The sequence below is a fragment of the Rattus norvegicus genome (assembly GCF_036323735.1).
Source record: "Rattus norvegicus strain BN/NHsdMcwi chromosome Y unlocalized genomic scaffold, GRCr8 chrY_unlocalized_1, whole genome shotgun sequence".
Classification (NCBI taxonomy): Eukaryota; Metazoa; Chordata; class Mammalia; order Rodentia; family Muridae; genus Rattus; species Rattus norvegicus.
In genome coordinates, this window is record NW_026947367.1 from 669,770 (window position 1) to 696,368 (window position 26,599).

Sequence of the window (26,599 nt, forward strand, 5' to 3'; positions counted from 1 at the left end):
CCTCCTTCTATCCTCTCCCCTTCTTATCTGAGAGAGTGGAGGACCCCTCTGGGTTCACCCTCTCCCTTGGCACATCAAGTCTCTACTCAACTAGATTCATCGTCTCCCACCAGGTCCTGAAAACGCAGCCCGGGTAGGAGAACAGGATCCACAGACAAGCGACTGGTTTAGTGACCCCACGTGAGGACCATTGTGCTCCTCTGTCTCTGTCTGCACTTCCCTCAGCCCTTCAGTGAGACTCACTGAGCTCCATTCGATATTTGGCCGTATGTCTGTGCACGTGTGTCAGTCGGCTGCTCTGTTGAGTCTTGCAGAGGACAATAATGCTACCCTCCTGTCTGCAAACATAAGAAAGGACCATTAATAATGTCAGGGTTTGCCGTTTGCCCATAGGATAAGTCTCACATCCGGCCACTTACCTTGTCGCCATTCCCTCATTTCCTCTTCCATCTCTGTACTTGTGTTTCTTATAGAGAGGACAAATTCTGGGTCAAAATTTTGGGAGTGTGTTTGGGTTATTATCCTTCCACCTTGGGTCCTCTGTGGCTATGGAAAGTGACCATTTCAGTACCCATATCCCCACTGCTACGAATCTCAGCTAAAGTCACCCTCATGGATGCTGGGGTAGCCTCACACATCCCAGATTGCAGGCAAATAATACAGATATCACCCACCCTGGACAGTCACTGATTTCAGTTTATTCTCTTGGCCCTCTGTCCCTCTTGCCCGTCTCTCCCAAGAAATGATTCTCAAACCCCATTTCCCTTCCCATCCTCTCACCACCCAATCCTTTCCTTCCATCTGCCTACTCTCATTATTTTATTCATCTTTCTGAGTGAAATTTAAGCATTTTCTTAGGCCTTTCTTCTTGTTTAGCTTCTTTGGTTCCGTAGATCATAGCTTGTGAATTCTGTACTTTATGGCTAATACCTTCTTTTAAGTGAATATGTACATGTTATTTTGTGTCTCAATTACCTCATTCAGAACAATACTTTCTCATTCCATCTACTTGACTACATCCTCACAATGTACTTATTTTCATAGCTGCATAGTATTCCATACTATAAATGAACCACATTTTCTGTAGCCATTATTTGGTTGAGGGCATCTGGGTTATTTCTATTTCCTTCTTATTATGAAGAAAGCAGTAAGGAAACTTATGGAGCACATGTCCTTGAGGTATGGCAGAGGTCTTTTCAGTTATAAGGCCAGGAGTAGTATAGCTAGGTATATATATATATATATATATATATATATATATATATATATATATTGGTTTATATGCAACTTAAACAAAGTTTAACTCCATGTGTAGCTCACAAGTTAATGTGAAATGCTGAGGGCAGAATTTTTTACACTTCAGTTTGCTTATATGGTGAATCACTTTGATCGATTTTCATAGACTGAACCACTCCTGCAGCTACAGGAGGAAGCCTACTAGATGGCACTGGATGGAATATTCATGTGTCCTTGGATTTTGTTTTCTATAATTTTACCTAGTATTTTTTCCACCTATGTTCTTAAGGGAAGTTCGTCTGAAATTCTTGCTGTGTTAAGTCCTTTTGTGATTTAGGTGTCAGGGTGACTGTGCTGTCAAGGAATAAGTATGGCAATTTTCCTCCTCTTTCTGTTTTTTGGAGTATGTTGAGAATTCTTTGAAAATCTGGTAGGACTCTGTGCTCAAACAATCTGGCCTTGTGGCTCTTTCAGTGGGGAAACTTTTAATTACTCTTTTGTCTCTTTAGGTGTTGTAGAGCTATTTACATAGTTTATCTTACCTCAGTTTACATGTGGTCAGTGTTATCCATCTACAAAATCATCAATTTCATTCAGAGCTTCAAATTGTGTAACCACCAGGTTTCTGAAGTGAGACCTAAGGATTTTGTGACTTTCATCAGTGTCCATCGATGTGGCTCCCTGATCATTTCTGATTTGGATGCTATTTCTCCTCCTAGTACATTATCTGTCTTAGGGTTTGTCTGTCTTGTTGATGTTCCCAAGGAACCAGCTATTTTTTTTTTGTTAATCTTTGTATTCTTTGTTTCTGATGTACCACTTTCACCCCGAGTCTGATTATTTCTTGCTGTCTCCTCCTTTAATATGTATTTGCTTCTTTTTATTTTAGAGACTTAGGGTGTGCTGGGAAGTTGCTAGTGTTGGTTCTCTCTGGTTTCTTTATGAAAGCGCCTTGTGCTGCATATGCATGTTCCTCTTAGCAATGCTTTCCTTATTTCCCTTAAGTTTGGAGAAGCTGTGCCTTCATTTTCTTTGAATTCTAGGAATGCTTTTTTATATGTCTTCTCTGAACGGATGGTTCTTCAGTTGCGAGTTATTGAATTTCAATGAGTTTATACACTTTTTCTTATTGTTGAAGTCCAGTTTTAATCCATTGTCAACTGAGAAAATACAATGGTTAGCACAGTCTTTCTGTATCCCTTGTGGCTTTTTTAGAGTGTGAGAACATAGTCAGTTTAGGATAAGGTTCCATGAGGTACTGAAAGGAGAGTGTTTACTTTTGTATTCAGGTGAATTATTATGTAGATATCAGTGAGGTCAACTTAATTGAACCCCGTGTTAGTTACATCATTTTTTTTAATTTCTGTCTCAATGGCCTGCCCTTGGTAAGAGTAGGACATTGATATTCCCTACTACTCATTTGTGAGGTTCGATTTGATATTTAAGCTTCAGCAATATTGCTGCCTTTGTCTTTGGCATATAGACATCTAGAATCAAGATGGCATTTTGGTGGATTTTTCTTCTGATGCATATGAATTGTCCTTCCCCAACTCTATTGATTACTTTTGGTTGCATGTCTGATTTGCTGGATGTTAGAATATCTACGCCATTTGTTTCTTGTGTCTATTTGCTTGGAAAAGCTTTTCAAACACCTTTGTATGAGGTTGTGTCTATCTCAGTTGCTGGATTGTGTTTCTTGAGTGCAACAGAAGGATAGATCCTGTTTTTAAATCCATTGTGATAGCCTGTGTTCTTTTACTATTGAGTAGAGGCCATTAATGCTTAAAGGCATTAATGATAAGTGATATTTAGTTCATTCTATTTTGATGCTGTCGAAGCATGGTTATTTTTTTTTGATTGCATGTTTTTTGTTTTTTGTTTTTTCGATTGGGATGTTTGAGTGTGTATGTGAGTATTAGATATGTTCTGTAGGGTGCATGGCTTTTTTTGTTAATATGTTTCGTTTTTGTTTTTTGGAGGAGCTGTTAGAGTATGTGTGTGAATATGAGAACACTTCTGTAGGTTATGCTGTGCAATTATTAATTTCTAGTGGGAGGCAGGGATGGTTCAATTTCTGAAAATCCATCAATATAATGCACTACCTAATGAAAATAAAAGAAAAAATCACATGATAATCTGATTAGATGCTGAAAAGGCTTGCAAAAATATTCGAAACCCTTTTCATGTTAAAAGGATAAGAGCGAGCAGGGATACCAGTCCTATGCAGAAACATAATAGAAGCAATGAGCTGCAAGTCGGTACCCAACATCAACCTAAATGGAGAGAAACATAAAGCAATTCCATTAAAGTCAAGGACAATGTAAGGATGCCCACTATCAGTAGAGTATTTGAAATTCTATCCATGGTAAAAGAATGGTTCAAATTTGGTTCTGACATGGAGTATGGCCAAGGCCTGAGAAGGAGAAATGGCATAGAGATTTAGAACTCCTGGGTTATGGCCCACTCTTCAGCACAGTCTCATTGGGCATTGGTGAGTCATGAACCCAACGAGGACTTCATGCAGAGTGTTGGTCAGTTATACCACTCATATCTCTCTTAATCTAAGAAGTGCATGAAAATCCTCATGGAGATTCCCACCACTCAAAAGGCAGCACCATTGGTATTGGCAATAACAGTGGTCAAGGTCATTTAGGGATTGCCTCTGGGGCAGATCAGTGCTTCCATCATTGCCTGAAGAAATGTACAATGGTCAGAGACGACCACAACCCTTAAAAAGCTTTTGGGAAAATAAAATTGTTCGTGAAGCTGGCTAAGATGTTTTCACTACTGTCTCTGATGTAAAATATATATATATATATATATAAATATATATATATATATATATATATATATATATATATATATATATATATATATATATGGAACAATTTGAAGTTCGGAAAGGCTGGGACCTTTTAAGGTCAGGGATCAAGAACAATGGTGGTACAGGTAATGGTGTGACTGTCACAGAAGCTGGACTGTTGATGACTCATTTCTGACCAGTTTTACCCTCAGCTTCCTGATAAGATTTAATAAGGATTTCCAATCACAGACATATATTCTGATCATTTAAAGCAGATATGACGTTTTTATACAGATGTTTAGATTTCTTTTTTTTTTAAGATTCTTATGAGGGTACTTTTAATGATAAATAATACAATACTTAACCATTGCTCTAGAAATTCAAATTGCTGCCTACAGTGAAGGGAAACCAACTGAAAAAAGTACTTTGTTCTTTGTTACTTTATAACAAATTGCTTACTTATGAAGTTACGTTGGCCTTGGGAGTAATTTGTTTTCTCTACATGTATTATGTAATACTAGGTCTCATACAGTGTTGGGTACCACTTTTTTCACCATCAAGCAGGAGAAGAAAATTAGTACATGTTCACATTTGCAATTTTTAACGGCTTGAAAGATTTCACTAGGATATCAAAGCTACTTGTTGTGGTTTGCCCTGAAGTTATCTGTATTTTGATGCTAAATCCACTGGCCCAAGGATAGTTGCCTAGTCTTGTACTCAGAACTCAGGTGACTTCACAAGAACCACCTCCCATTGAATTTGTAAAGTACATGTGAGGGGCAGGAACAGGATAGAAGGAATCCTGTCATTGGAGGAGAAGGATGGATGGGCGGGAGAGATGTTTGAAAGGAGAGGAGGAGACTAGAGGAAAAGGGAGAGACAGGAAGAGGAGAGGGTGAGAAGCCATTGAAGGTGAAGTCAAGATTCTGCTCTCTGTATTTACAGGTTGGTATTAATGTTCCTAAGGGATAGATGGTGAAGTGCTTTGTTTGTTTAAGTGGGCAATTATATCTTATTAATTGGGTCAAAATTATTGTGTTGTGTGTTCTTTTACATGAGGGTTTGAGGATAGGAAAGTGTGTAGCCGCAAGAGACACTGGGCAGCCAAGGAGTGGGGATGTGTTTTCCCAAAGATATCTACCAGATATCATGGGACAATATGGTGCCAGTGCTAGCGGTGTAAAAGGCAACATTACTTTTTTCTTTTCTCTTTTTACAACAGATCATGAACCAAGGTGATGATCAAGAATCCAATAGCATTCCTTAGAGTTTACTGAAAAGTTTTATTTTCTAAGTAAGAGGACACAGGCTCTATGTTAAGGCATGTGATAACTTAAGGCCAGGAATTCAAATAATGAAAAAGCGAAGCAGCCTGTACTGACAGGCTGTAGGTCCGCTGCTCTGTGATAAGTAAGGGCAGCTCAGAGAGTTAAGAGATTAAAGCTGCTTTTTAAAGAAAGTTGTTTAGAAAGTTTTTCAGGATACTCATATTCTTTTTAAGGTGGGCTCCAAGTGAATTTTGGGATTAAATCCTAGCTACACAAGGTACTTCATTATTAAAGGTATTATTAAAAAGTGATAAAATTTGGTTTTAGAAAGAAGAGTGTAGGGACATTTCCTGAAACAGGGGGGATTTTCATAAAAGCTTCAGAACTTAGATAAGGAAAAATGTCTGTAACAGCAGGCAGAGTGAATGCAGACATATATTGTAGAAGTTATTAAGGTTAAAGAAAAATCTGTGGCTCCGGGTAGAGAGCTTAAGTGATGGATATATTTTGGGCTAAAGCCCTGAGTTTTAAGTTGCATATTGATTTTAGAATTGATAGAATGTTGTGGTTTGCCTTGAAATTTTCTCTGAATTTGTTAAATAAAGGCAAGAGCGTGAGATTTGGACAGAGGGAAATGTCAGGAGCAAGAGGGGGATTAGATTCAGAGAATAGGGTTAGAGAGAACAGTTGCTGACAGTTGAGCCAGTGGAACCTGAGCAGGAGGGGGAGAGGATGGCACAGTTGGGAGTGTGAAGGGAGGAGAAGGAAGCAAGGAGGAGAAGGGAATGGTTTAGAGATAGGATGGGGAACTGAGAAGTGTTAGAAGAGACCGGAGATGGAGATAGGGGAGGAGAAGGAAGCTAGGAGGAGAAGGGAACGGTTTAGAGACAGGATGGGGAACTGAGAAGAGTTAGAATTGACAGGAGATGGAGAGAGGGGAGAAGCTAGGAGTCTTTGTAAGAGAAAGAGAAACTAAAGCATGAAAGGGTTGATATATTTGGGAGAGTGAGTAAAGAAAGAGAGAGAGAGAGGAGAAGCAAGGAGTTGTTGTGGGAGAAGCTGGAGACTTGGTAAATATAAGGTGCAAGGGATAGATGGTACCGGGCTTTGTATGTTTAAGTGGGCAATTATATCTTACCAGTTGGAAATAAGATTATTGTGTGGTGTGTTTTTATATGTAAGAGTCTCACTGTAAGAAAGTGTGTGGCTGGGCTGTGTTTCTGCCAAGATATCCAGCAGATATCTGGGGCACTGAGGTGTGGAGCCCAAGCAGGGTAAACCAACCAGAGAAAAACATTTACTGTTTCATTTTTATTTTTTATTTTTATTAATTTTTACAACAACAATAGAAGGTGCTTAAGTTTGTTTTAAGGAGAGTAAAGAGACTACCTGAATCACGTGGTGATTTTCATCTGTGGTTTGAAACTTAGGGAAAAATTGGTCTTATTTTGCAGTTTGTGTCTGACACTGATATCTGGGAGATAGAATTGTTTCTAGTTGAGACTTCATCATCTCAGTCTTTTCACTAGTAATAATCTGAGTTCCATTCCTTGACAGTGACCTTTTAGATTTCTGAATCAGTAGGTGTGATTAGGTGGCAGATTTCTTTACTTTAATTTCTTTTATTTTTTTTAGCAAATTTTATTCCTTTTTTCAATTGGATAATTCTATATTTACAATTCAAATGTTATTTCCTCCCCAATTTCCGGCCCATAAGATCCCTAAACTGTCCCTCTCCCCATTTCTACAATGTCCCTTACTGCTCCTTGACATTCACTTGAACTGGGAGTCAAACCCAGGGAGGATGAAGGGCTTCTCCTGTTGATGCACAAAAAAGCCATCCTTTGCTACATATCCAGTTGGAGCCATAGGTCTGTCCATTTAGTCTTTGAATATTGGTTAAGACCCAGAAAGCTCTGGTTCATTGGCATTGTTGTTCTTATGGGGTTGAAAACCACTTCAGCTCCTTTAATTCTTTCTCAAAATATACCAACAAGAGGTCTGTTTTCAGTTCACTGGTTTGCCACTTGCATTCACTTCTCTGCTTGACAGGTTCTTCCTGTGTCTCTCAGGGAAGATCTATATCAGCTTCCTTGCAGAATGCATTGCTTAGCTTTATCAACATTATCTAGTTTTCGTGGCTAGTAAATATACATTTGTTGGCTCGTACAGCTGGTTAGGTGCAATTTTAAAATGGATTCTGCACAACTAGGTCAAGATTTTATAATCCACAAATGAATATGACCAATAGACTCCCTCCTTTTCATATGAACATATTGGTATTGAGGTTTTAGTGGACCTAAAGCCATTCCTCTCACTGCCGATCCTTCTGAATATTGTTTGGCCTGTAGAAATAATCATGGTAGAACATCCATAACCCTCAAGTCAGGGACTGGGAACACAGGAAGGTAGATATGTGAGAACTGATATCTAATGGGACTAGAGAACTGCATTCTATACTCCATGGTGTTTTTTGCATTACTGATTTCTGGTAATTTTTCGATAAAATAAGGTTTAGGGAGTTTATTCTTTGAAGTAGGTACATAATATTTAAATTATTATACTCAGGCTGGGGATTTAGCTCAGTGGTAGAGCGCTTACCTAGGAAGCGCAAGGCCCTGGGTTCGGTCCCCAGCTCCGAAAAAAAAAAAAGAACCAAAAAAAAAAATAAATTATTATACTCTATAGCTGAGTCCCCTTTGTTGAAAAAATCATTTAAAAAATTGGAATTGGAAAACAGAAGTTTTGAGTACACATTCAGGAATATATTTATAAAGTCCCCTATCAAGGAATGTAAAATAAGAAAATGTAATGTGAAATTCATTCAATTAAGGTCTGTAGAAAAAATATTGGCTTGTGGAAAACATAGAAAACCTAGGAAATTGAATTGTATGTCAGAGGAATGGAATTGGGAATAAAATGATTGTCCAGAAGAATCTACTTCACCCCATGTTCCTAGATCTTTTCTCTGTATGTCCAGTGCCTGACCTTCTACATTTACAGCATGTATACACTAATGAAGCAAGAAGTAGTTTCTAACTTTAGGGAGATGTAGTATGTAAAGGTGTCCATTGTATAACCAATTCTATATGGGTGATCCCCTTCCCATCCTCCCCCCATTACCTCCAGCCCCCCAAAAATCACGTTCACTGGGGATTCAGTCTTAGAAGGACAAAGGGCTTCCCCTTCCACTGGTGCTCTTACTAGGATATTCATAGATGCCTATGAGGTCAGAGTCCAGGGTCAGTCCATGTATAGTCTTTGGGTAGTGGCTTACTCCCTGGAAGCTCTGGTTGGTTGGTATTGTTGTTCATATGGGGTCTCGAGCCCCTTCAAGGTCATCCAGTCCTTTTTTTGATTCTTACAACGCAGTTCCCTTTCTCAGATCATTGGTTTGCTGCTGGCATTCACCTATGTATTTGCTGTATTCTGACTGTGACTCTCAGGAGAGATTTACAAGTGGTAACTGTCAGTCTGCATTTCTTTGCTTCATCGATCTTTTCTAATTGGGTGACTGTATATGTATAGGCCCCATGTGGGGCAGGCTCTGAATGGGTGTTCCTTCTGCCACTCATTTGATCTTTGCCTTCCTATTCCATGCCAAGTGTATTCTGGTTCCACTTTTAAAGAAGGAGTGAAGCATTCGCATTTTGATCATCCATCTTGAGTATCACGTGTTCTGTGCATCTAGGATATTTCATGCATTTGGGTTAATAGACACTTATCAATGAGTGCATACCATGTGTGTTTTTCTGTGATTGGGTTACGTCACTCAGGATGATATTTTGCAGTTCGATCAATTTGCCTATGAATTTCATGAAGGCATTGTTTTTGATAGCTGTGTAATATTCCATTGTGTAGATGTACCACATTTTCTGTATCCATTCCTCTGTTAAAGGGCATCTGGGTTCTTTCCAGCTTCTGGAAAGTATAAATAAGGCTGCTATGAAAATAGTAGAACACGTGTCTTTTTATATGTTTGGGCATCTTTTGAGTATATCCCCAAGAGAGGTATAGCTGGATCCTCAGGTAGTTCAATGTCCAATTTTCTGAGGAACCTCCAGACTGATTTCCAGAAGGGTTGTACAAGTCTGCAATCCCACCAACAATGGAGGAGTGTTCTTCTTTCTCCACATCCTTGCCAGCACTTGCTGTCCCCTGAGATTTTGATCTTAGCCATTCTCACTGGTGTGAGGTGAAATCTCAGGGTTGCTTTGATTTTTATTTCCCTTATGACTAAAGATGTTGAACATTTCTTTCGGTGTTTCTCTGCCATTCCGTGTTCATCAGCTGTGAATTCTTTGTTTAGATCTGAACCCCATTTTTTAACAGGATATTTGACTCCCTGCGGCGGTCTAACTTCTTGAGTTCTTTGTATAATTTGGATATATATATATATATATATATATATATATATATATATATCCTCTATCTGTTGTAGGATCGGTCAAAATCTTTTCCCAATATGTTGGTTGCTGTTTTTTCCTAACCACAGTATCCTTTGCCTTCAAAAGCTTTTCAGTTTTATGAGATCCCATTTGTTGATTCTTGATCTTAGATCATAGGCCATGGTTTCTTCAGGAAGTTTTCTCCAGTGCCCTTGTTTTCCAGACAGCATGCACTTCTTAGCATCATCAATCTTATCTAATTTTGGTGTCTGAAATATATATATATATATATAAAATATATAGAAAATGTATGCACACACACACACACACACATATTTTGGTGGCTCCTACAGCTAGGATGTTAGGTGGAATTTTAACATGGTTTCTGGGAAACTAGGTCATGAATGTAGAATCCCCAAATGACAATGTCAAATAGACTCCCTCCTGTTCTTAAGAAACTATTGAAGTTGAGGTTTATCTTGACCTCAAGTGATTTTTCTCCCTGCCCATCCTCCTGAATCTCATGTTTTACCAGAAGAAAGAATCGGGGTAATTTATTTAAAACCCTCAAGTCTGTCCCTGAGAACTCAGGAATTCAGATATTAGAGTACTGATATCTAATGGGACTACAAGAAACATAATTTGTAGTTCATTTTGTCCTTTGCTTTACTGATGTCTGGTAATATTGGGATAAAATAAGGATTTGGGAGTTTATCATTTGAATTAGGTACACTATATTTAAAGTCTTAGATTTACTCTATAGCTCGACCCTCTTTGTTGCCAAAATCAGTGCAAAAAATGAATTGGAAAATACAGTTTTTGAGTACACAAATATATATACAAAGGAATATATACAAAGTCTCCAATAAAAGAAGTACAATAAGAAAATGTAATACAATATTCAGTCAAAATACTGTAGGGCAAATTCTGTCCTTTAGGAAACAGAAAACCTAGGAAATTGCACTGTATGTCACAGGAATTGATCTGGGAATAAAATTATTATCCAGAAGTATCTCCTCTACTCTGTGTGTCTAAATCATTTCTACCCCTGCCAAGACTAACTTTGTCCATTCAGTACATGTAAACAGTAATGAAGCAAAGAGAAGTCTCTAGCTTTAGAGAGATGGAGTACATAAAGGATTCCCCTGTGTTACAGGGCACATACCTGGAAACGGCACTCTCGAAACTGCTCAATGTAAAGAAAGCTGTTTAGAGGTAGGCCATGGAAATTCTCAGTTACATCATCATTAGGCCCTCCATGAAAAAATCTCTTGTATCCTGGAGATCCCTAGTTTCTCCTGTGATATCATGTTGTCATGTCTGCAATGCCTCTCGTATATTCCTTCAGCACCTATAGGTTTTACTAATTGGCCTCTATTTCAGAGGAAACATCAATTTGGGAGTGAGAACAAAGAGGATGAAAAGCTCAGAGATGGGGAGAATGAAGATGGACTTCTGTCTTGGTATAAAAAAAAAGGAAGAAATATGTCCACCCAGAGAAATCTCACTGAGTCCTTGGTAGGAGTTGAGTAGTTACCTTGAAGAGATAGAATTGATCTGAGCCTTCCACACATGGGATCAGGAGCTCGGAGCTCGGAGCGTGTCAGAAGCATCTGGACTTCCCTGCTTCAAGTGGTTCCTGTTAGAGAGTTTATATCATTAATATCTTTATCCCAAAAACCAGGCGTTGCGAAGGGCACTGTTCTTTTCCTTAGAGCTGATGGCTTTTATTTTATTTTTTGCCCAGAAGAAAAAGGTCCTAAGGAAGAAGTGAAAGACAAGTATTGTGTCTTCAGCTCAGAGTAAACTCCTCGATTATTTGGATACCTATAGTGCAGTTTGTCTCTGTTACTGGTATTTGGGAGAGAGACATGTTTATAGTTCATCATATCATTTTTCCACTAATATTACTCTGTCTCCCATTGCCTGGTTGTGACCCTTCAGATTTCTCAGTCAATATGTATGATTAGATGGCAGTTTTCATATCTTTAACATATTTAATTCTTTTTATTTTTTAGCAATTTTTTTGCTTTTTAATTTGATTTTTCCATATTTACATTTCAAGTATTTTTGCCTTTCCCAGTTTCCTGTCCATAAGATCCCTCCCCGTCCCCCCACACTTCTTATATAATTTCCCTTTATGCCCTTTGACATTCCCTTGAATTGGTAATAAAACCCAGTTTAGACCAAGGGCATCTCCTTCTATTGGTGCCCAGCAAGGACATTCTCTGCTACATATGAAGTTGGAGCCATAGGTCTATCCATGTACTATATTTGAATATTCATATAGTACAAGAAAACTCCGGTTCATTGGCATCGTCTTTTTTATTGGACTGAAAGCTCCTTCAGCTCGTGTAATCCTTCCTCAAAAATCTACCAACAAGAGATGTGCTTTCAGTTCACTTTTTTGTTACTACCATTCAGTTTTGTATTTGACATGTTCCAGCTGTGTCTCCTATATCCATATCTTCTGATCATGCAATTCTAAGTTTCATCAATCGTATTTAGTTTTGGTGGCTGATACACACACACACACACACACACACACACACACACACACACACATATATATATATATATATATATACATATATATACATATATATATCTGTATATCTATATCTATATCTACATCTACACCTGCATCTCCGTCTACATCTCTCTCTCTCTCTCTCTCTCTCTCTCTCTCTCTCTCTCTCGCCATTCCTCACCCTGCCAAACCTCGTGAATCTTATGTTTGGCCTGAAGAAAGAATCATAGTCAAGCATCCACAACACTCTAGTCTTGCCACGGGAACACAGTAAGGTAGATAATGCAGAACTGGTATCAAATGGGACTAGAGAACCGAATTCTACAGTCCATGTTGTTTTTTGCTTTACTGATGTCTGGTAATTTTGGGATAAAATTAGGATTTGTGAGTTTATCATTTCAAGTAGGTACACAATATGTACACTGTTATACTCATTCTAGAGCTAGGCCACATTTGTTTACAAAATCATTGCAGAAAAAGGAATTGGAATACGGAATTTTTGAGTACACATTCAGAAATATTTATAAAGTCCCATATCGAGGAATGTACAGTAAGAAAGTGAAACACAATATTAATTCAATTGAAGGTCCGTAGTGAAAATACTGGCCTTTGGGAAGCAGAGAAGAGAAACAAAATTGAACTGTATTTCACGAAATGTACCTGGGAATAACATTAATATCCAAAAGAATCCCATCCATTCTATGTTAAAAGACCTTTTCTACCCATTCCAAGCCCTTGACTAACTTTTTCTGTTCAGAGCATGTAATCTCATATAAAGCAAAGTGAAATCTATAGTTTTACACAGATGGAGGATATAAAGGTTTCCACTGTTTCACAGGAGACATATCAGGAAAGGACACCCTCAAATATGGTCAATGTAAGGAAAGCTGTTCAGCACGTAGGCCATGGCAGTTCTCAGTGATATCATCATTAGGCCTTGCCTGAAAAATCTCTTGTAACCTGGAGAGATTTTTCTTCTGTGATGTCACAATTGTTGTCATGACTTCATCTGCATCTCAGGTATTCCTTCAGTACCTCTAGGGTTCAGTAATAGGCATCTAATTCAGAATAAACATCCATTTGGGAGTAAGAACAAAGAGGATGAAAAGATCAGAAATGGGTAGAAGGAAACTGCCATTCTGTCTTTGTCTAAAAAAGGTAAGTAATATGTGTGCTTGGGAAAACTCAGTGCCTCCTTGGTAGGGGTTGACTGGTATTGCTGAACAGATAGCCTTGATCTGAGCCTTCCACATATGCAAATCAGGAGCTGGGACCCTCTCAGAAGCATTTGGACTTCTCTGTTCTTATGGTTCCTGTAAATCAGAGAGTTTATATAATCAATTTCTTCATTCCAAAACTAGTTGTTGGGAAGGGCACAGTTGTTCTCCTCAGAGCTCATGGCTTTTACTCTTTCTGCCCTGAAGAAAAGGTCCAAAGAAACAAAGAAAAGACAAGTATTGTGTCCTCAACTCAGTGTAAATGCCTCCAAGCTTTGTATACCTGTAGTGCAATTTGTGTCTGACACTGATATCTGGAAGGGATCTAGTTGAGACTTCATCATCTCAGTCTTTCCATTAGTATTACACTGAATACCATTTCCAGACAGTGACTGTTTAGATTTCTCTGTCAATAGGTTTGATTATCTGGCAGGTTTCTTTTCTTTCTTTCAATTTTTTTATTTTTTAATACAATTTTATTGCTTTTTTATTTGGATATTTCTACATTTGCATTTCAAATGTTATTTCCTTTCCCAGTTTCTTTTCCACAATTGCCATATCTAAATCCGCTAACCTTCTTATATAACCCACCTTACTGCCCGCTGACTTTGCCTTGAACTTGGAGTCAAACCCAGGCAGTACCAAGGACTTCTCCTTCCATTGGACTTCTCCTTCCATTGGTGACCAACAACCCTATCCTTTGCCACTTATGCCGTTGGAGCCATAGTTCTATCCATGTATAGTCTTTGAATATTGGTTTAGTACCAGAAATCTCTGGTTCATTATCATTGTTGTTCTTATAGGGTTGAAAGCACCTTTAGCTCTTTTAATCCTTTCTCAAACTCTACCAAAAAGATGTCCGTTTTCAGTTCACTGGCAGCATAGACTACTTAGCTTCATCAATCTTATCTACATTTGGTTGCTGAGTGTGTGTGTGTGTGTCTGTGTGTGTGTGTGTGTGTGTGTGTGTGTGTGTGTGTGTGTGTGTAGAGCTGAACAATGAATTCTCAACTGAGGAATATCAACATCCTTAGCCATTAGGTAAATGGAAATAAAAAAAAAAATCCTGAGGTTCCACAGCACACCAATCAGAATGGCTAAGATTTATTTGGTGCCTCATACAGCTAGGGTGTTTTGTTGATTTTTAACAAGGATTCTGTGAAACTAGGTCAAGAATTTAGAATCCACAAATGACTAAGCCAAAGAGACTCCATCCTATTCTTATGAACCTATTGAAGTAGAAGATTCACTGCACCTCAAGCCCCTCATCCCTCAGCCCATGACATGAACCTTATGTTTGGACTTCAGAAAGAATCATGGTAAAACATCCAAAACCCTCAAGTCTGGCCCTTGAAACACAGGAAGATAGATATTAGAGAACTGCTATCTAATGCGACTACAGAAATGTATCATATAGTCTATGCTGTCCTTTGTTTTACTAATATCTGGTAATTTTTGGATAAAATAAGGATTTGGGAGTTTATCATTTAAGTAAATACAAGATATTTAGAACTATAGAGCTGGGCCCCCTTTGTTTCAAAATCATAGCAAAAAAATGGAATAGGAGAATAGAACATTTGAGTACACATTCAGCAATATATATATATATATATATATATATATATATATATGTGTATATATATATATATATATATATATATATATACATATATATATATATATATATTCCACTATCAAGAAATGTACAAAAAAATTTAATAAAATATTCACTAAACAAAAGGTCTGTAGGGAAAATACTGGCCTTTAGAAAAGAGAGATATCTGAGGAAATTGTACTATAAGCCAGAGGAATGGAACTAGGGATAAAATTATTATCCAGTAGAATCTCCTGCACTCCATATTCTTAGATCTTTGGGACACATGCCAAGGCCTTGACTAACTTTCTCCATAAGAGCATGTAACCACTAGTGATGCAGAGAGAATTCTGTAGCTTTAGAGAGATGGAGTACGTAAAGGTTTCCACTGTGCCAAAGGAGACAGACCTAGAAAGGACACCCTCGAATCTGGTCAATGTAAGGAAAGCTGTTCAGTAGGTAGGCCCTGCCAGTTATCAGTGACATAATAAATAGGCACCACCTGAAAAATCTGTTGTAACTGGAGAGCCCTAGCTTCTTCTGTGATGTAACAAGTATTGTCCTGACAGGAACTGCCTCTCAGATATTCCTTCAGTACCTCTCCAGTTTACTAATAGGCCACTTATTCAGAGAAAACAGCCATTTGGGAGGGAGTACAAACAGGATGAAGAGATCAGAGAAGAGGAGAAGGAAGCTTGCCTTCTGTCTTAGTATTAAAAAAAGTGAAGATATAAGTGGTACTGGAAAGTTCAGAGAGCCCTTGGTAGGGGTTGAGTGGTATCACTGAAGAGATAGACTTGATCTGAGCCTTACTCATATGGGAATCAAGATCTGGAAGCTTCAGTGAAGCATCTGGACTTCCCTGTTCTAATGGTTCCTGGATGTCAGAGGATTTATATCATTCATTTCTTTATTGCAAAGCCAAGAGTTTGAGATGGCACAGTTGTTTCTCTGGGAGCTATGGCCTTTATTATTTTTGTCCTAAGAAAAAGGTCCTAAAGAAGAAGGATGGACATGTATTATGTCCACAGCTCAGAGGAAACTCCTCCAAGATTTGGATACCTATAGTGCAGTTTGTGTCTGACATTGATATCTGGGAGAGAGAAGTTCTTCTAATTGAGACTTCCATCATCTTTGTCTTTCCACTAGTATTACTCTGAATACCACTATAGATTTCTGAGTGAATAACTGTGATTAGTTGGCAGTTTTCTTTATTTTTATATCTTTCTTTCTTATTTTTTATAAAATTTTAGTGTTTTTAAAGTGGATGAGTCTATATTTACATTTAAAATATTATTTCCTTTCTTAGTTTCCTGCCCATAAGATCACTACCTGTTCACAATCCTTTCTTATCTAACCATACTTCTACCCCTTGACATTTCCTTGAACTGGGTGACAAACCAACATAAGACCAAGGACTTCTCCTTCCATTGGTGCCAGCAAAGCCATCCTCTGCCAAATATACATTTGGAGCCATAGGTCTGTCCGTGTTCATTCTTTGAATATTGGTCTATTTCCAGAAAGCTCTGTTTCATTGACATTGTTTTTCTTTTGGGGTTAACAGCACCTTCAACTCTTGTAATACTTTCTCAAAACCTACCAACAAGAGGTCTGTTTTCAGTTCACTGGTTTGCCACTAACATTCACTCCTGTATTTGATATGCTCCAGCTCTCTCTCAGGCAAGACCTATATCCAGTTCCTGGTAGAATGCACTTAGCTTCCTAAATCTTATCTAGTTTTGGTGGCTGATATATATATATATATATATATATATATATATATATATATACACATATATATTACTTTTGGTGGCTCCTACTGTATGAAGTTAGGGGGAATTTTATCATGGATTCAGTGCAACTGGGTCAAGAATGTAGAATCCACAAATAGAATTGGCAAATAGATTCCCTCCTGTTCTTATGAAACTATTGAAGTTGAGGTTTCCCTGGTCCTGAAGCCATTCTTATCACTTCCCATACTTCTCTATCTTATGTTTGGCCTCAAGAAAGAATCATGGTAAAATATCCAAAAACCTCAAATCTAACCCTGAGACACTGGAAAAGAGATATTGAAGAACCGAGATCAAAAGGGACCTGAGAACCAAATTCTATACTCCATGTGGTCCTATGGTTTATTGATATCTGGAAATTTTTTGATGAAATAGGTATTTGGAGAATGCCATTTGAAGTAGGTACACCCTATTTACACTGTTATAATCACTCTATAGCTGGGCGCCTTTGTTGCTAAAATCATTGCAGAAAATGGAAGTGGAAAAGCAAATTTTTGAGTACAAATTCAGGAATATATATAAAGTCACCTATCAAGGAATATTCAATAAAAATTGAAATACAAATGCATTCAATTAAAGGTTTGTAGGGAAAATACTGGCCTTTGGGAACAGAGAAAATGAAGAAAATTGAACTGTGTGTCACAGGAATGAACCTGGGAAAGAAAATATTATCTAGAAGAATCTTCTAAACTCAAATTCCTAAATCTTATCGACTCATGCCAAGACCCTGACTACCTTTGTCCATTCAGAGCATGTAACCACTAATGAAGCAAAGAGAAGTCACTAGCTTTAGAGAGATGGAGTACGTAAACATTTCCACTGTGTAATAGGAGATATATGTGGAAAGGGCACCCTCAAATCTGGTCAATTTAAGGAAAGCTCTTTAGCAGATAGGCCATGGTAGGTCTTAGAGACATCATAGTTAGTTCATTCATGCAAAATCTTTTGTATCCTGGAGAGCATTAGCTTCTTCTGTGATATCACATGAGTTGTCGTGACTGCAACTGTCTCTCAGATATTCCTTCAGTAACTCTAGGTTTTACTAATTGGCCTCTAAATTCAGAGCAAATTGGGGAGTGATAACAAAGAGGATGAAGAGATCAGAAATAGGGAGAAAGAAGCTGGTCCTCTGTCTTGGTACAAAATACAAGGAACAAATATATGGTCCTACGGAAAGCTCAGTGAGACCTATATAGGGGTTGAGTGTAATGGGTGAAGAGATAGCCTTGATCTGTGTCTCCCACATGAGGGAATCAGGAGCTGGGAGACCCTCAGAAGAATCTGGACTTCCCTGTTCTTATGGTTCCTGGAGAGTTTATATCCTTCATTTCTTACTTCCAAAAGCCAAGTGTTGTGAAGGGCACAGTTGTTTTCCTAAGAGCTCATGGCCTTTACTCAATTTGTCAAGAAGAGAAGGTCATAAGGAAGAAGTGAAAAACAAGTATTGTGTCCATAGGTCTGAGTAAACTCCTCCATGCTTTGGATATCTATAGTGCAGTTTCTGTCTGACACTGATATTTGGAAGAAAGAAGTGCTACTAGTTGAGATTTCATCATCCCAGACTTTCCACGAGTACTACTCTGACTACTTCACTATTTAATTACTTCACTATTTTACTTTACTATTACACTTCGGATTTCTGAGTTAATATGTGTGATTACTTGGCAGGTTTCTTTTCCTTTATATCATTCATTTTTTTTATTTTTTAGAGAAATTTATTGATTTTTTTAATTGGAATTCTCTATATTTACATTTAAAATATTCTTTCCTATCCCAGTTTTCTGCCCATAAAATCCCTAACCATTCCATTTCTTTCTTCCCTAACCAGCCTTTCTGCTGCATGACATTCCCTTAAACTGGGAGACAAGCTAGGGAAGACAAGTGCTTCCTTTCCAAAGTTGCTCAAAATCTCATCTTCTGCCACATATGCATTTGGAGCCATAGGTTCAATGTACGTTCTTTGTATATTGGTCTAGTATGAGAAAGTGGTGGTTCATTGGCATTGTTGTTCCAATGGGGTTGAAAGCACCTTCAGCTCTTCTAATCTTTTTTTTTTTTTTCAAAAATTACTTACAAGTGGTCCGTTTTCAGTTCACTAGTTTGCTACTAGCATTCACTTCTGTACTTGACTTGCTGTATCTCTGTCTCTCAGGAAATATCTATATCCAGTTCATGGAAGAACGCACTTCTTACCTTCATCAATCTAATCTAGTTTTGTTGGCTGATGTAAACATATATACTTTTGGTGGATCCTACACCTATGTAGTTAAGAGGAATGTTAACATGGATTCTGCACAACTATTTCAAGAATGGAGAATTCACAAATGACAATTTTTAAAAGAATCCCTCCTGTTTTTATAATCTATTGAAGTAGACCTTTAACAGGTCCTCAAACCATTCTTCTCCCTGCACATCATCCGGTATCTTACTTTTGGCCTTCACAACACAGGAAGCTAGAGAGTGTAGTACTGATATCAAATGGGACAAGAAACTTAATAGTCCATGTTGTCCTTTGCTTTCCTGATGTCTGGTAATTTTTCAAGAAAATAAAAATTTGGGAGTTTACCATTTGAAGTAGGTACACAGTATTTACACTTTTATATTCACCCTTTAGTTGGGCCCCCTTTGTGACCAAAATCATTGCAGAAAATGGAATTGGAAAACAGAATTTTTGAGTACACATTGAGGAATATTTACAAAGTCCCCTATCAACGAATTTTCAATAAGAAATTGAAATACAACATTCATTCAATTAAACGTCTGTAGGGAAAATACTGGCCTTTGGGAAACAGAGAATACCTAGAATATTGAAGTGAGTCACAGGAATGAACCTGGGAATATAAGTACTATCTAGAAGAATCTCCGACACTCCATGTTCCTAAATCTTTCTACCCATGCCAAGACCCTGACTAACTTTCTCCATACAGAACATGTAACCTCTATTGAAGTAGACAGAAATCTCTAGCTTTAGAGAGATGGTGTACGTAAAGGTTTCCTCTGCATCAATGGAGATGGACCTGGAAAGGGCACCCTCGATCCTGTCAATGTAAGGAAAGTTGTTCAGGATGTAGGCTATGGCAGTTCTCAGTGACATCACCATTAGGCCTTCCCTTAAAACACTCTTGTAACCTGGAGAGTCATACCTTCTTCTCTGATTTCACAACTGTTCTCATAACTGCAACTGCTTCTCAGATATGTTCAGTAACTCTAGGGTATAATAATTGGCCCCTATTTCAGAGAAAATTGGAGAGTGATAACAAAGTGGATGATGAGATTGGAAATAGGGGAAAGGAAACTGGCCTTCTGTCTTGGTATAAAAACAAGGTCGTTTGGAAAGCTCAGTGAGTTCTGGGTTGTGGTTGAGTGGTATCGCTGAAGAGATAGCCTTGATCTGAGCCTTCCACATGAGGAAATCAAGAGCTGGGAGACTCTCAGAAACATCTTGACTTCCCTGTTTTTATGGTTCGTGGATGACAGAGGGATTATATCATTCATTTTTTTATTCCAAAACCAAGTTTTATGAAGTGCACAGTAGATTTCCTGAGAGCTCATGACCTTTACTATTTTTGTCAAGAAGAAAAGGACCTACGGAAGAAGAAAAAAACAAGTATTGTGTCCCTAACTCAAGTTAAACTCCTCAATGCTTTGGAAACTTATAGTGCACCTTGTGTCTGACACTGATATATGGGAGAGAGAAGTGCTTCTAGTTGAGACCTCAACATCTCAATCTTTATACTAGTATTAACCTGACTTCCACTTCTGAGTCAATATGTTAGAATATTTGGCAGCTTTCTTCTCTTTTATATCATTCATGTTTTTTTATTTTTTAGCAATTTTTTTCTATTTTACTAGATGTTTTATATATACATTTAAAATATTATTTCCTTTCCCAGTTTCCTGACCATAAGTTCCCTACCAGTTCCATTTCTTTCTTTTCTAACCAGCCTTTCTGCCGCATGACATTCCCTTGAACTGGGAGACAAACTAGGGAAGACAAGGACTTCTCTTTCCAATGTTGCCCAAAAAGGCTATCCTCAGCAACATATGCATTTGGAGCCATAGGTCAGTCCATGTACTTTCGTTTTATATTGGTCTAGTATAAAAAGTCTCTGGTTCATTGGCAACGTTGTTCTTATGGGTTTGTTAGCACCTACAGCTCTTCTAATTCTTTTTTCAAAATTTACCAACAAGAGGTCCATTTTAAGTTCACTGGTTTGTTACCAGCACTCACTTCTGTATTAGACATGCTATATCTGTGTATCTCAGTAAATATTTATATCTGGTTCCTGGCAGAATGCACCTCTTACCTTCATCAATTTTATCTAGTTTTTTTGACAGATGTATACATATATACATTTGGTGTCTCCTACACCTAAGTGGTTAAGTGGAATGTTATCATGGATTCTGCCTAAATATGTCAATAATGTAGAATTCACAAATGACTATTTCAAATAGACTCTCCTGTTTTTATGAACCTATTGAAGTAGATGTTTAACTGGTCCTCAAGACCTTTTTTGCCCTACCGATCATCGGGTATTTTATGTTTGGCCTTAAGAATAATCATGGTAAATTATCCTATACTCAAGTCTGGGCATGCAAACACTGGATGTTAGATAGAGTGTATTGTTATCAAATGGGACTAGTGAACTTAATTCAATAGTCCGTGTTGTTTTTTGCTTTCCTGATGTCTCATAATTTTTTGTTAAATAAGGATTTGGGAGTTTATCATTTGAAGTAGGATTACAGTATTCACACTGTTATACTCACTCTGAAGCTGGGCACGGTTTGTGACCAAAATCATTGCAGAAAATGGAATTGGAAAACCGAATTATTGAGTACACATTGAGGAATATTTACAAAATCCGCTATCAAGGAATTTACAATAAGAAATTGAAATACAGTATTCATTCAATTAAATGTGTGTAGTGAAAATACTGGTCTTTGGGAAACATAGAAAACCTAAAAAATTGAACTGTATGTCACAGGAATGACCTGTCAATAAAAATATTATCTAGAAGTATCCCCTACACTCCATGCTCATAAATATTTTCCACCCATGCCAATACCCTGACTAACTTTCTCCATTCAGAGCATGTAACCACTAGTCAAGCAGAGAGAAGTCTCGAGCTTCTGAGAGATGGAGTACCTAAAGGATACCACTGTGTTACAGGAGATGGACCTGGAAAGGGCACCCTCGAATTTGGTCAGTGTAAGGAAAATTGTTTAGCAGGTAGGCCATGGCATTTCTCACTAACATCACCATTAGGCCCTCCCTGAAAATTCTCTTGTAACCTGGAGAGCCATAACTTCTTCTGTGATGTCACAACTGTTGTCCTGACTGCAACTACCTCTCAGAAATACTTCAGTATTTCTAGGGTTTACTAATTGGCCTCTAATTTAGAGCAAATAGGGGAGTGAAAACAAAGAGGATGAAGAGATTGGAAATGGAGAGAAGGAAGCTGGTCTTCTGTCTTGGTATAAAAAACAAGGAAGAAATATGTGGTTTTTAGGAAAGCCCAGTGAGACTTTGGTAGGTGTTGAGTGATATCACTGAAGAGATAGCCTTATCTGAGCCTTTCAGATATGGGAATCAGAAGCTGGGAGCCTGTCAGATACATCTGTGCTTCCCTGTTCTTATGGTTTCTGGAAATCAGTAGGATTATATCATTCATTTCTCTATTCCAAAAGGCAAGTGTTGTGAAGGGCATATTTGTTTTCCTGAGAGGTTATGACCTTTACTCTTTTTGTCAGAAGAAAAGGTCCTAAGGAAGTAGTGAAAAACAAGTATTGAGTACTGAGCTCCGAGTAAACTCCTCCATGTTTTGCATATCTATACTGCAGTTTGTGTCTGACACTGATATCTCAGAGAGAGAAGTACTTGTAGTTGAGACTTCATCATCTCAGTCTCTCCAATTATATTACTCTGAATACCACTTCAGATTTCTGAGTCAATATGTGCGATTACTTGGCAACTTTCTTCTCTTTGATATGTTTCTCATTTTAGCAAATTTTATTGCTTTTAATAACTGGATGTTTCTATATTTATATTTAAAATATAATTTTCTTTCCAAGTTTCTTGCCCTTCAGATCCCACTTGTTCTCTTTTCCTACTTCTCTAACCAGTCTTTCTGTTTGTTGACATTCCCTTGAACTGGGAGACAAACTAGGGAGGACCAAGGGCTTCATGTCCATTGTTGCCCAAAAAGGCCGTCCTCAGCAACGTATGCATTTGGAACCATAGGTCAGTCCATGTACTTTCTTTGTATATTGGTCTTGTAAGCAAAAGCTCTGGTTCACTGGCTTAGTTGTACTTATGGGGTTGAAAGCACCCTCAGATCTTCTAATCCTTTTTCTAAATTTACCAAAAAGAGGTATGTTTTCAGTTCAATGGTTTGCTACCAGCACTCACTTCTGTATTCGACATGCTGTATCTGTGTCTCTCACTAAATATCTATATCCAATTACTGGCAGGATGTATATCTTACCTTCATCAATTTTATCGAGTTTTGTTGGCTGATGTATACATATATACATTTGGTGGCTCCTACACCTAAATGGTTCAATGGAAAGTTAACATGGATTCTGCCCAACTATGTCAAGAATGTAGAATTCACAAATGCCAATGCAAATAGACTCCTTCCTGTTTTTATGAACCTATTGAAGAAGATGTTTCATTGGTCCTCAAGACATTCTTCTCCCCACCCATCATCTGGTAGATTACATTTGTCCTTAAGAAAGAATTATGGTAAAAAGTCCTGAACAATCAAGTCTGGCCATGGGAACACTGGAAGGTACAAAGGGTTGTACTGATATCAAATGGAACTAGAGGACTGAATTCAAACTTCATATTGTCCTTTGCTTTCCTGATGACTGGTAATTTTTTGATAAAATAAGGATTTGGGAATTCATCATTTGAAGTAGGTACACAGTATTCACACTCTTATACTCACTCTATAGCTGGGCCCCCTCTCTGACCAAAATCATTTCAGAAAATGTAATTGGCAAATGGAATTTTTGATTCCACATTGAGGAACATTTACAAAATCCCCTATCAAGGAATTACAGTAAGAAATTGAAATACAATATTCATTCAATTAAAGGTTTTAGAGAAAATATGGCCTTTGGGAAAGAGAGAAAACCCAGAAAATTGAACTGTATGTCACAGGAATTACCTGTCAATAAAACTAATATCTGCAATAATCTCCTACACTCCATGTTCCTAAACCGTTTTTACCCATGCTATGCCCCTTAATAACTTTCTGCATTATGAGCATGTAACCACTGGTGAAGCATAGAGAAGTCTCTATTTTAGAGTGATGTAGTACATACAGGTGTCCTGTGCCACATGAGACATAACTGGTAAGGGCACTCTCGAATCTGGTCAATGTAAGGAAAAGTGTTCAGCAAGTAGACCACGGTAGTTCTCAGTGACAGCATCATTAGGACCTCCATGAAAACTCTCTTATAACCTGGTGAGCCCTACCTCCTTCTGTTGTCATGACTGCCACTGCCTCTCAGATTTTCCTTCAATAACTCTAGGGTTTACAAATTGGCCTCTAATTCAGAGACAATTTGGGAGTTAGAACAAAGAGGATGAAGAGATATGATATGGGGAGAAGGAAGCTGGACTTATGTCTTGGTATAAAAAACAAGGAAGAAATATGAGGTGCTTGGGAAAGCTTAGTGTGTCCTTGTTAGGGGTTGAGTGGGATCACTGAAGAGATAGCCTTTTTCTGTGCCTTCCACATAAGGGAAACAGGAACTGGGAGACTCTCAGATGCATCTGCACTTCCCTGATCTTTTGCTTCCTGGTAGTCAGAGACTTTATATCATTCATTTCTATATTCCAAAAGTCATGTGTTGTAAAGGACACAGTTGTATTCCTGACAGATCATGGACTTTATACATTTTGTCAAAAAGAGAAAGTTACTAAGGAAGATGGGATGGACAAGTATTGTGTCCTCAGCTCAGAGTAAACTCTACAGTGTTTTGGATACCTATTGTCTAGTTTCTCTCTGTCTGAGACTTCTACCTTGGAGAGAGAAGTGCTCTATTTCAGACTTCATCATCTCAGTCTTTCCACTAGTATTACTCTCTCTATCATTTTAGATTTCCAAGTCAATAGTTATGATTAGTTGGCAGGTTTTTTTTTCTTTTATATCTCTCATTTTTTAGCAAATTGTATTGTTTTTTTTTTAACTGGATGTTCCTTTATTTACATTTAAATTGTTATGTCCTTTCCAATTTTCTGGCCCATAACATCCCTATCTGGTCCCCCTGCCCGTATTCTATAACCCTTCTTACTACCCCTTAACATTCCCTGGAACTTGGAGTTAAACCTAGGGAGGACCAAGGACTTCTCCTTCCATTAGTACTCACCAAGTCCATCCTCTTCCACATATGCAGTTGGAGCCATAACTCTGTCCATGTACATTCTTGAACATAGGTCTAGTATCAGAAAGCTCTGGTTCATTAGCATTGTCGTTCTTATGGTGTTAAAGCCCCTTCAGCTCTTGTAATCTTTCCTGAAAATCTACAAACAAGAAGTCCATTTTCAGTTCACTGGTTTGCCACTAGCATTCACTTCTGTATTTGGCATAATCCAGTTGTGTCTCTCAGGAAATATCTATATCTGATTCCTGGAAGAATGCACTTACCTTCATCAATCTTGTCTAGTTTTGGTGGCTGATGTATATGTATGTACTTTTGGGGGCTCCTACAGCTCTGAGTTTAGCTGGAATTTTGACATGGGTTCTGCATATCTAGGTCAAGACTGTAGAATCCACAAATGACAACACCAAATAGACTCCATCCTGTTTTTTGAAACTTCTGAAATTGAGGTATCACTGGTCCTCAAGTCATTCCTCTAGATGCCCAACCTCCTATATCCTATATCTTATGTTTGGCCTTAATAATTAGTCATGGTAAAATACTCAAAACCCTCAAGTATGGGAATGAAACTCAGGAAGGTAGATATTGCAGAACTGATATCAAATGTGACTAGAGAACCAAATTCAATAGTCCATGTTGTGCTTTGCTTTTCTGATATCTGGTAATTTTTTGTTAAAATAAGGATTTGGGAATTTATAATTTGAATTAGGTATACAGTATTTACACTGTTATGCTTACTCTATAGTTGGGCCTCCTTCGTTGCCAAAACCTTTGCAGAAAATGGAATTGGAAAACAGAATTTTTGAGTACACATTGAGGAATATTTTCAAAGTCCCCTATCAACGAATTTTCAATAAGAAATTGAAATACAATATTAATTCAATTAAACGTCTGTATGGAAAATAATGGCCTTTGGGAAACAGAATACTTAGAATGTTGAACTGAGTCACAGGTATGAACCTGGGGATATAAGCATTATCTAGAAGATCTCCTATATTCCATGTTCCTAAATGTTTTCTACCCATGCCAAGACCCTGACTAACTTTCTCCATTCAGAGCTTTTAACTACTAGTGAAGCAGAGAGAAGTCTCTAGGTTTAGAGAGATGGAGTATGTAAAGGTTTCAACTGTGCAATAGGAGACTCTCCTGGAAAGGACACCCTCGAATCTGGTCAATGAAAGGAACGCTGCTCAGCAGCAAAGGACATGGCAGTTCTCAGTGACATCATCATTAGGCCTCACTGAAAAATCTTTTGTATCCTGGAGATCCCTAGCTTCTTCTGTGATGTAACAAGTATTGTCCTGACAGGAACTGCCTCTCCGATATTTCTTCAGTACCTCTCTGGTTTACTAATTGGCCACTAATTCAGAGTAAACAGCCAT

General features: G+C 37.9%; 1 long non-coding RNA gene across 1 annotated transcript; it reads right to left on the reverse strand.

Moving 5' to 3' along the window:
- Positions 1 to 75: 75 nt before the first annotated feature.
- LOC134484547 (uncharacterized) lies at positions 76 to 25,622 on the reverse strand. Its single transcript, XR_010061988.1, has 3 exons — positions 25,206 to 25,622; positions 11,233 to 11,334; positions 76 to 338 (listed from the first exon to the last, which is right to left on the reverse strand). It is a non-coding gene; the product is annotated as an uncharacterized LOC134484547 (long non-coding RNA).
- Positions 25,623 to 26,599: the final 977 nt, after the last annotated feature.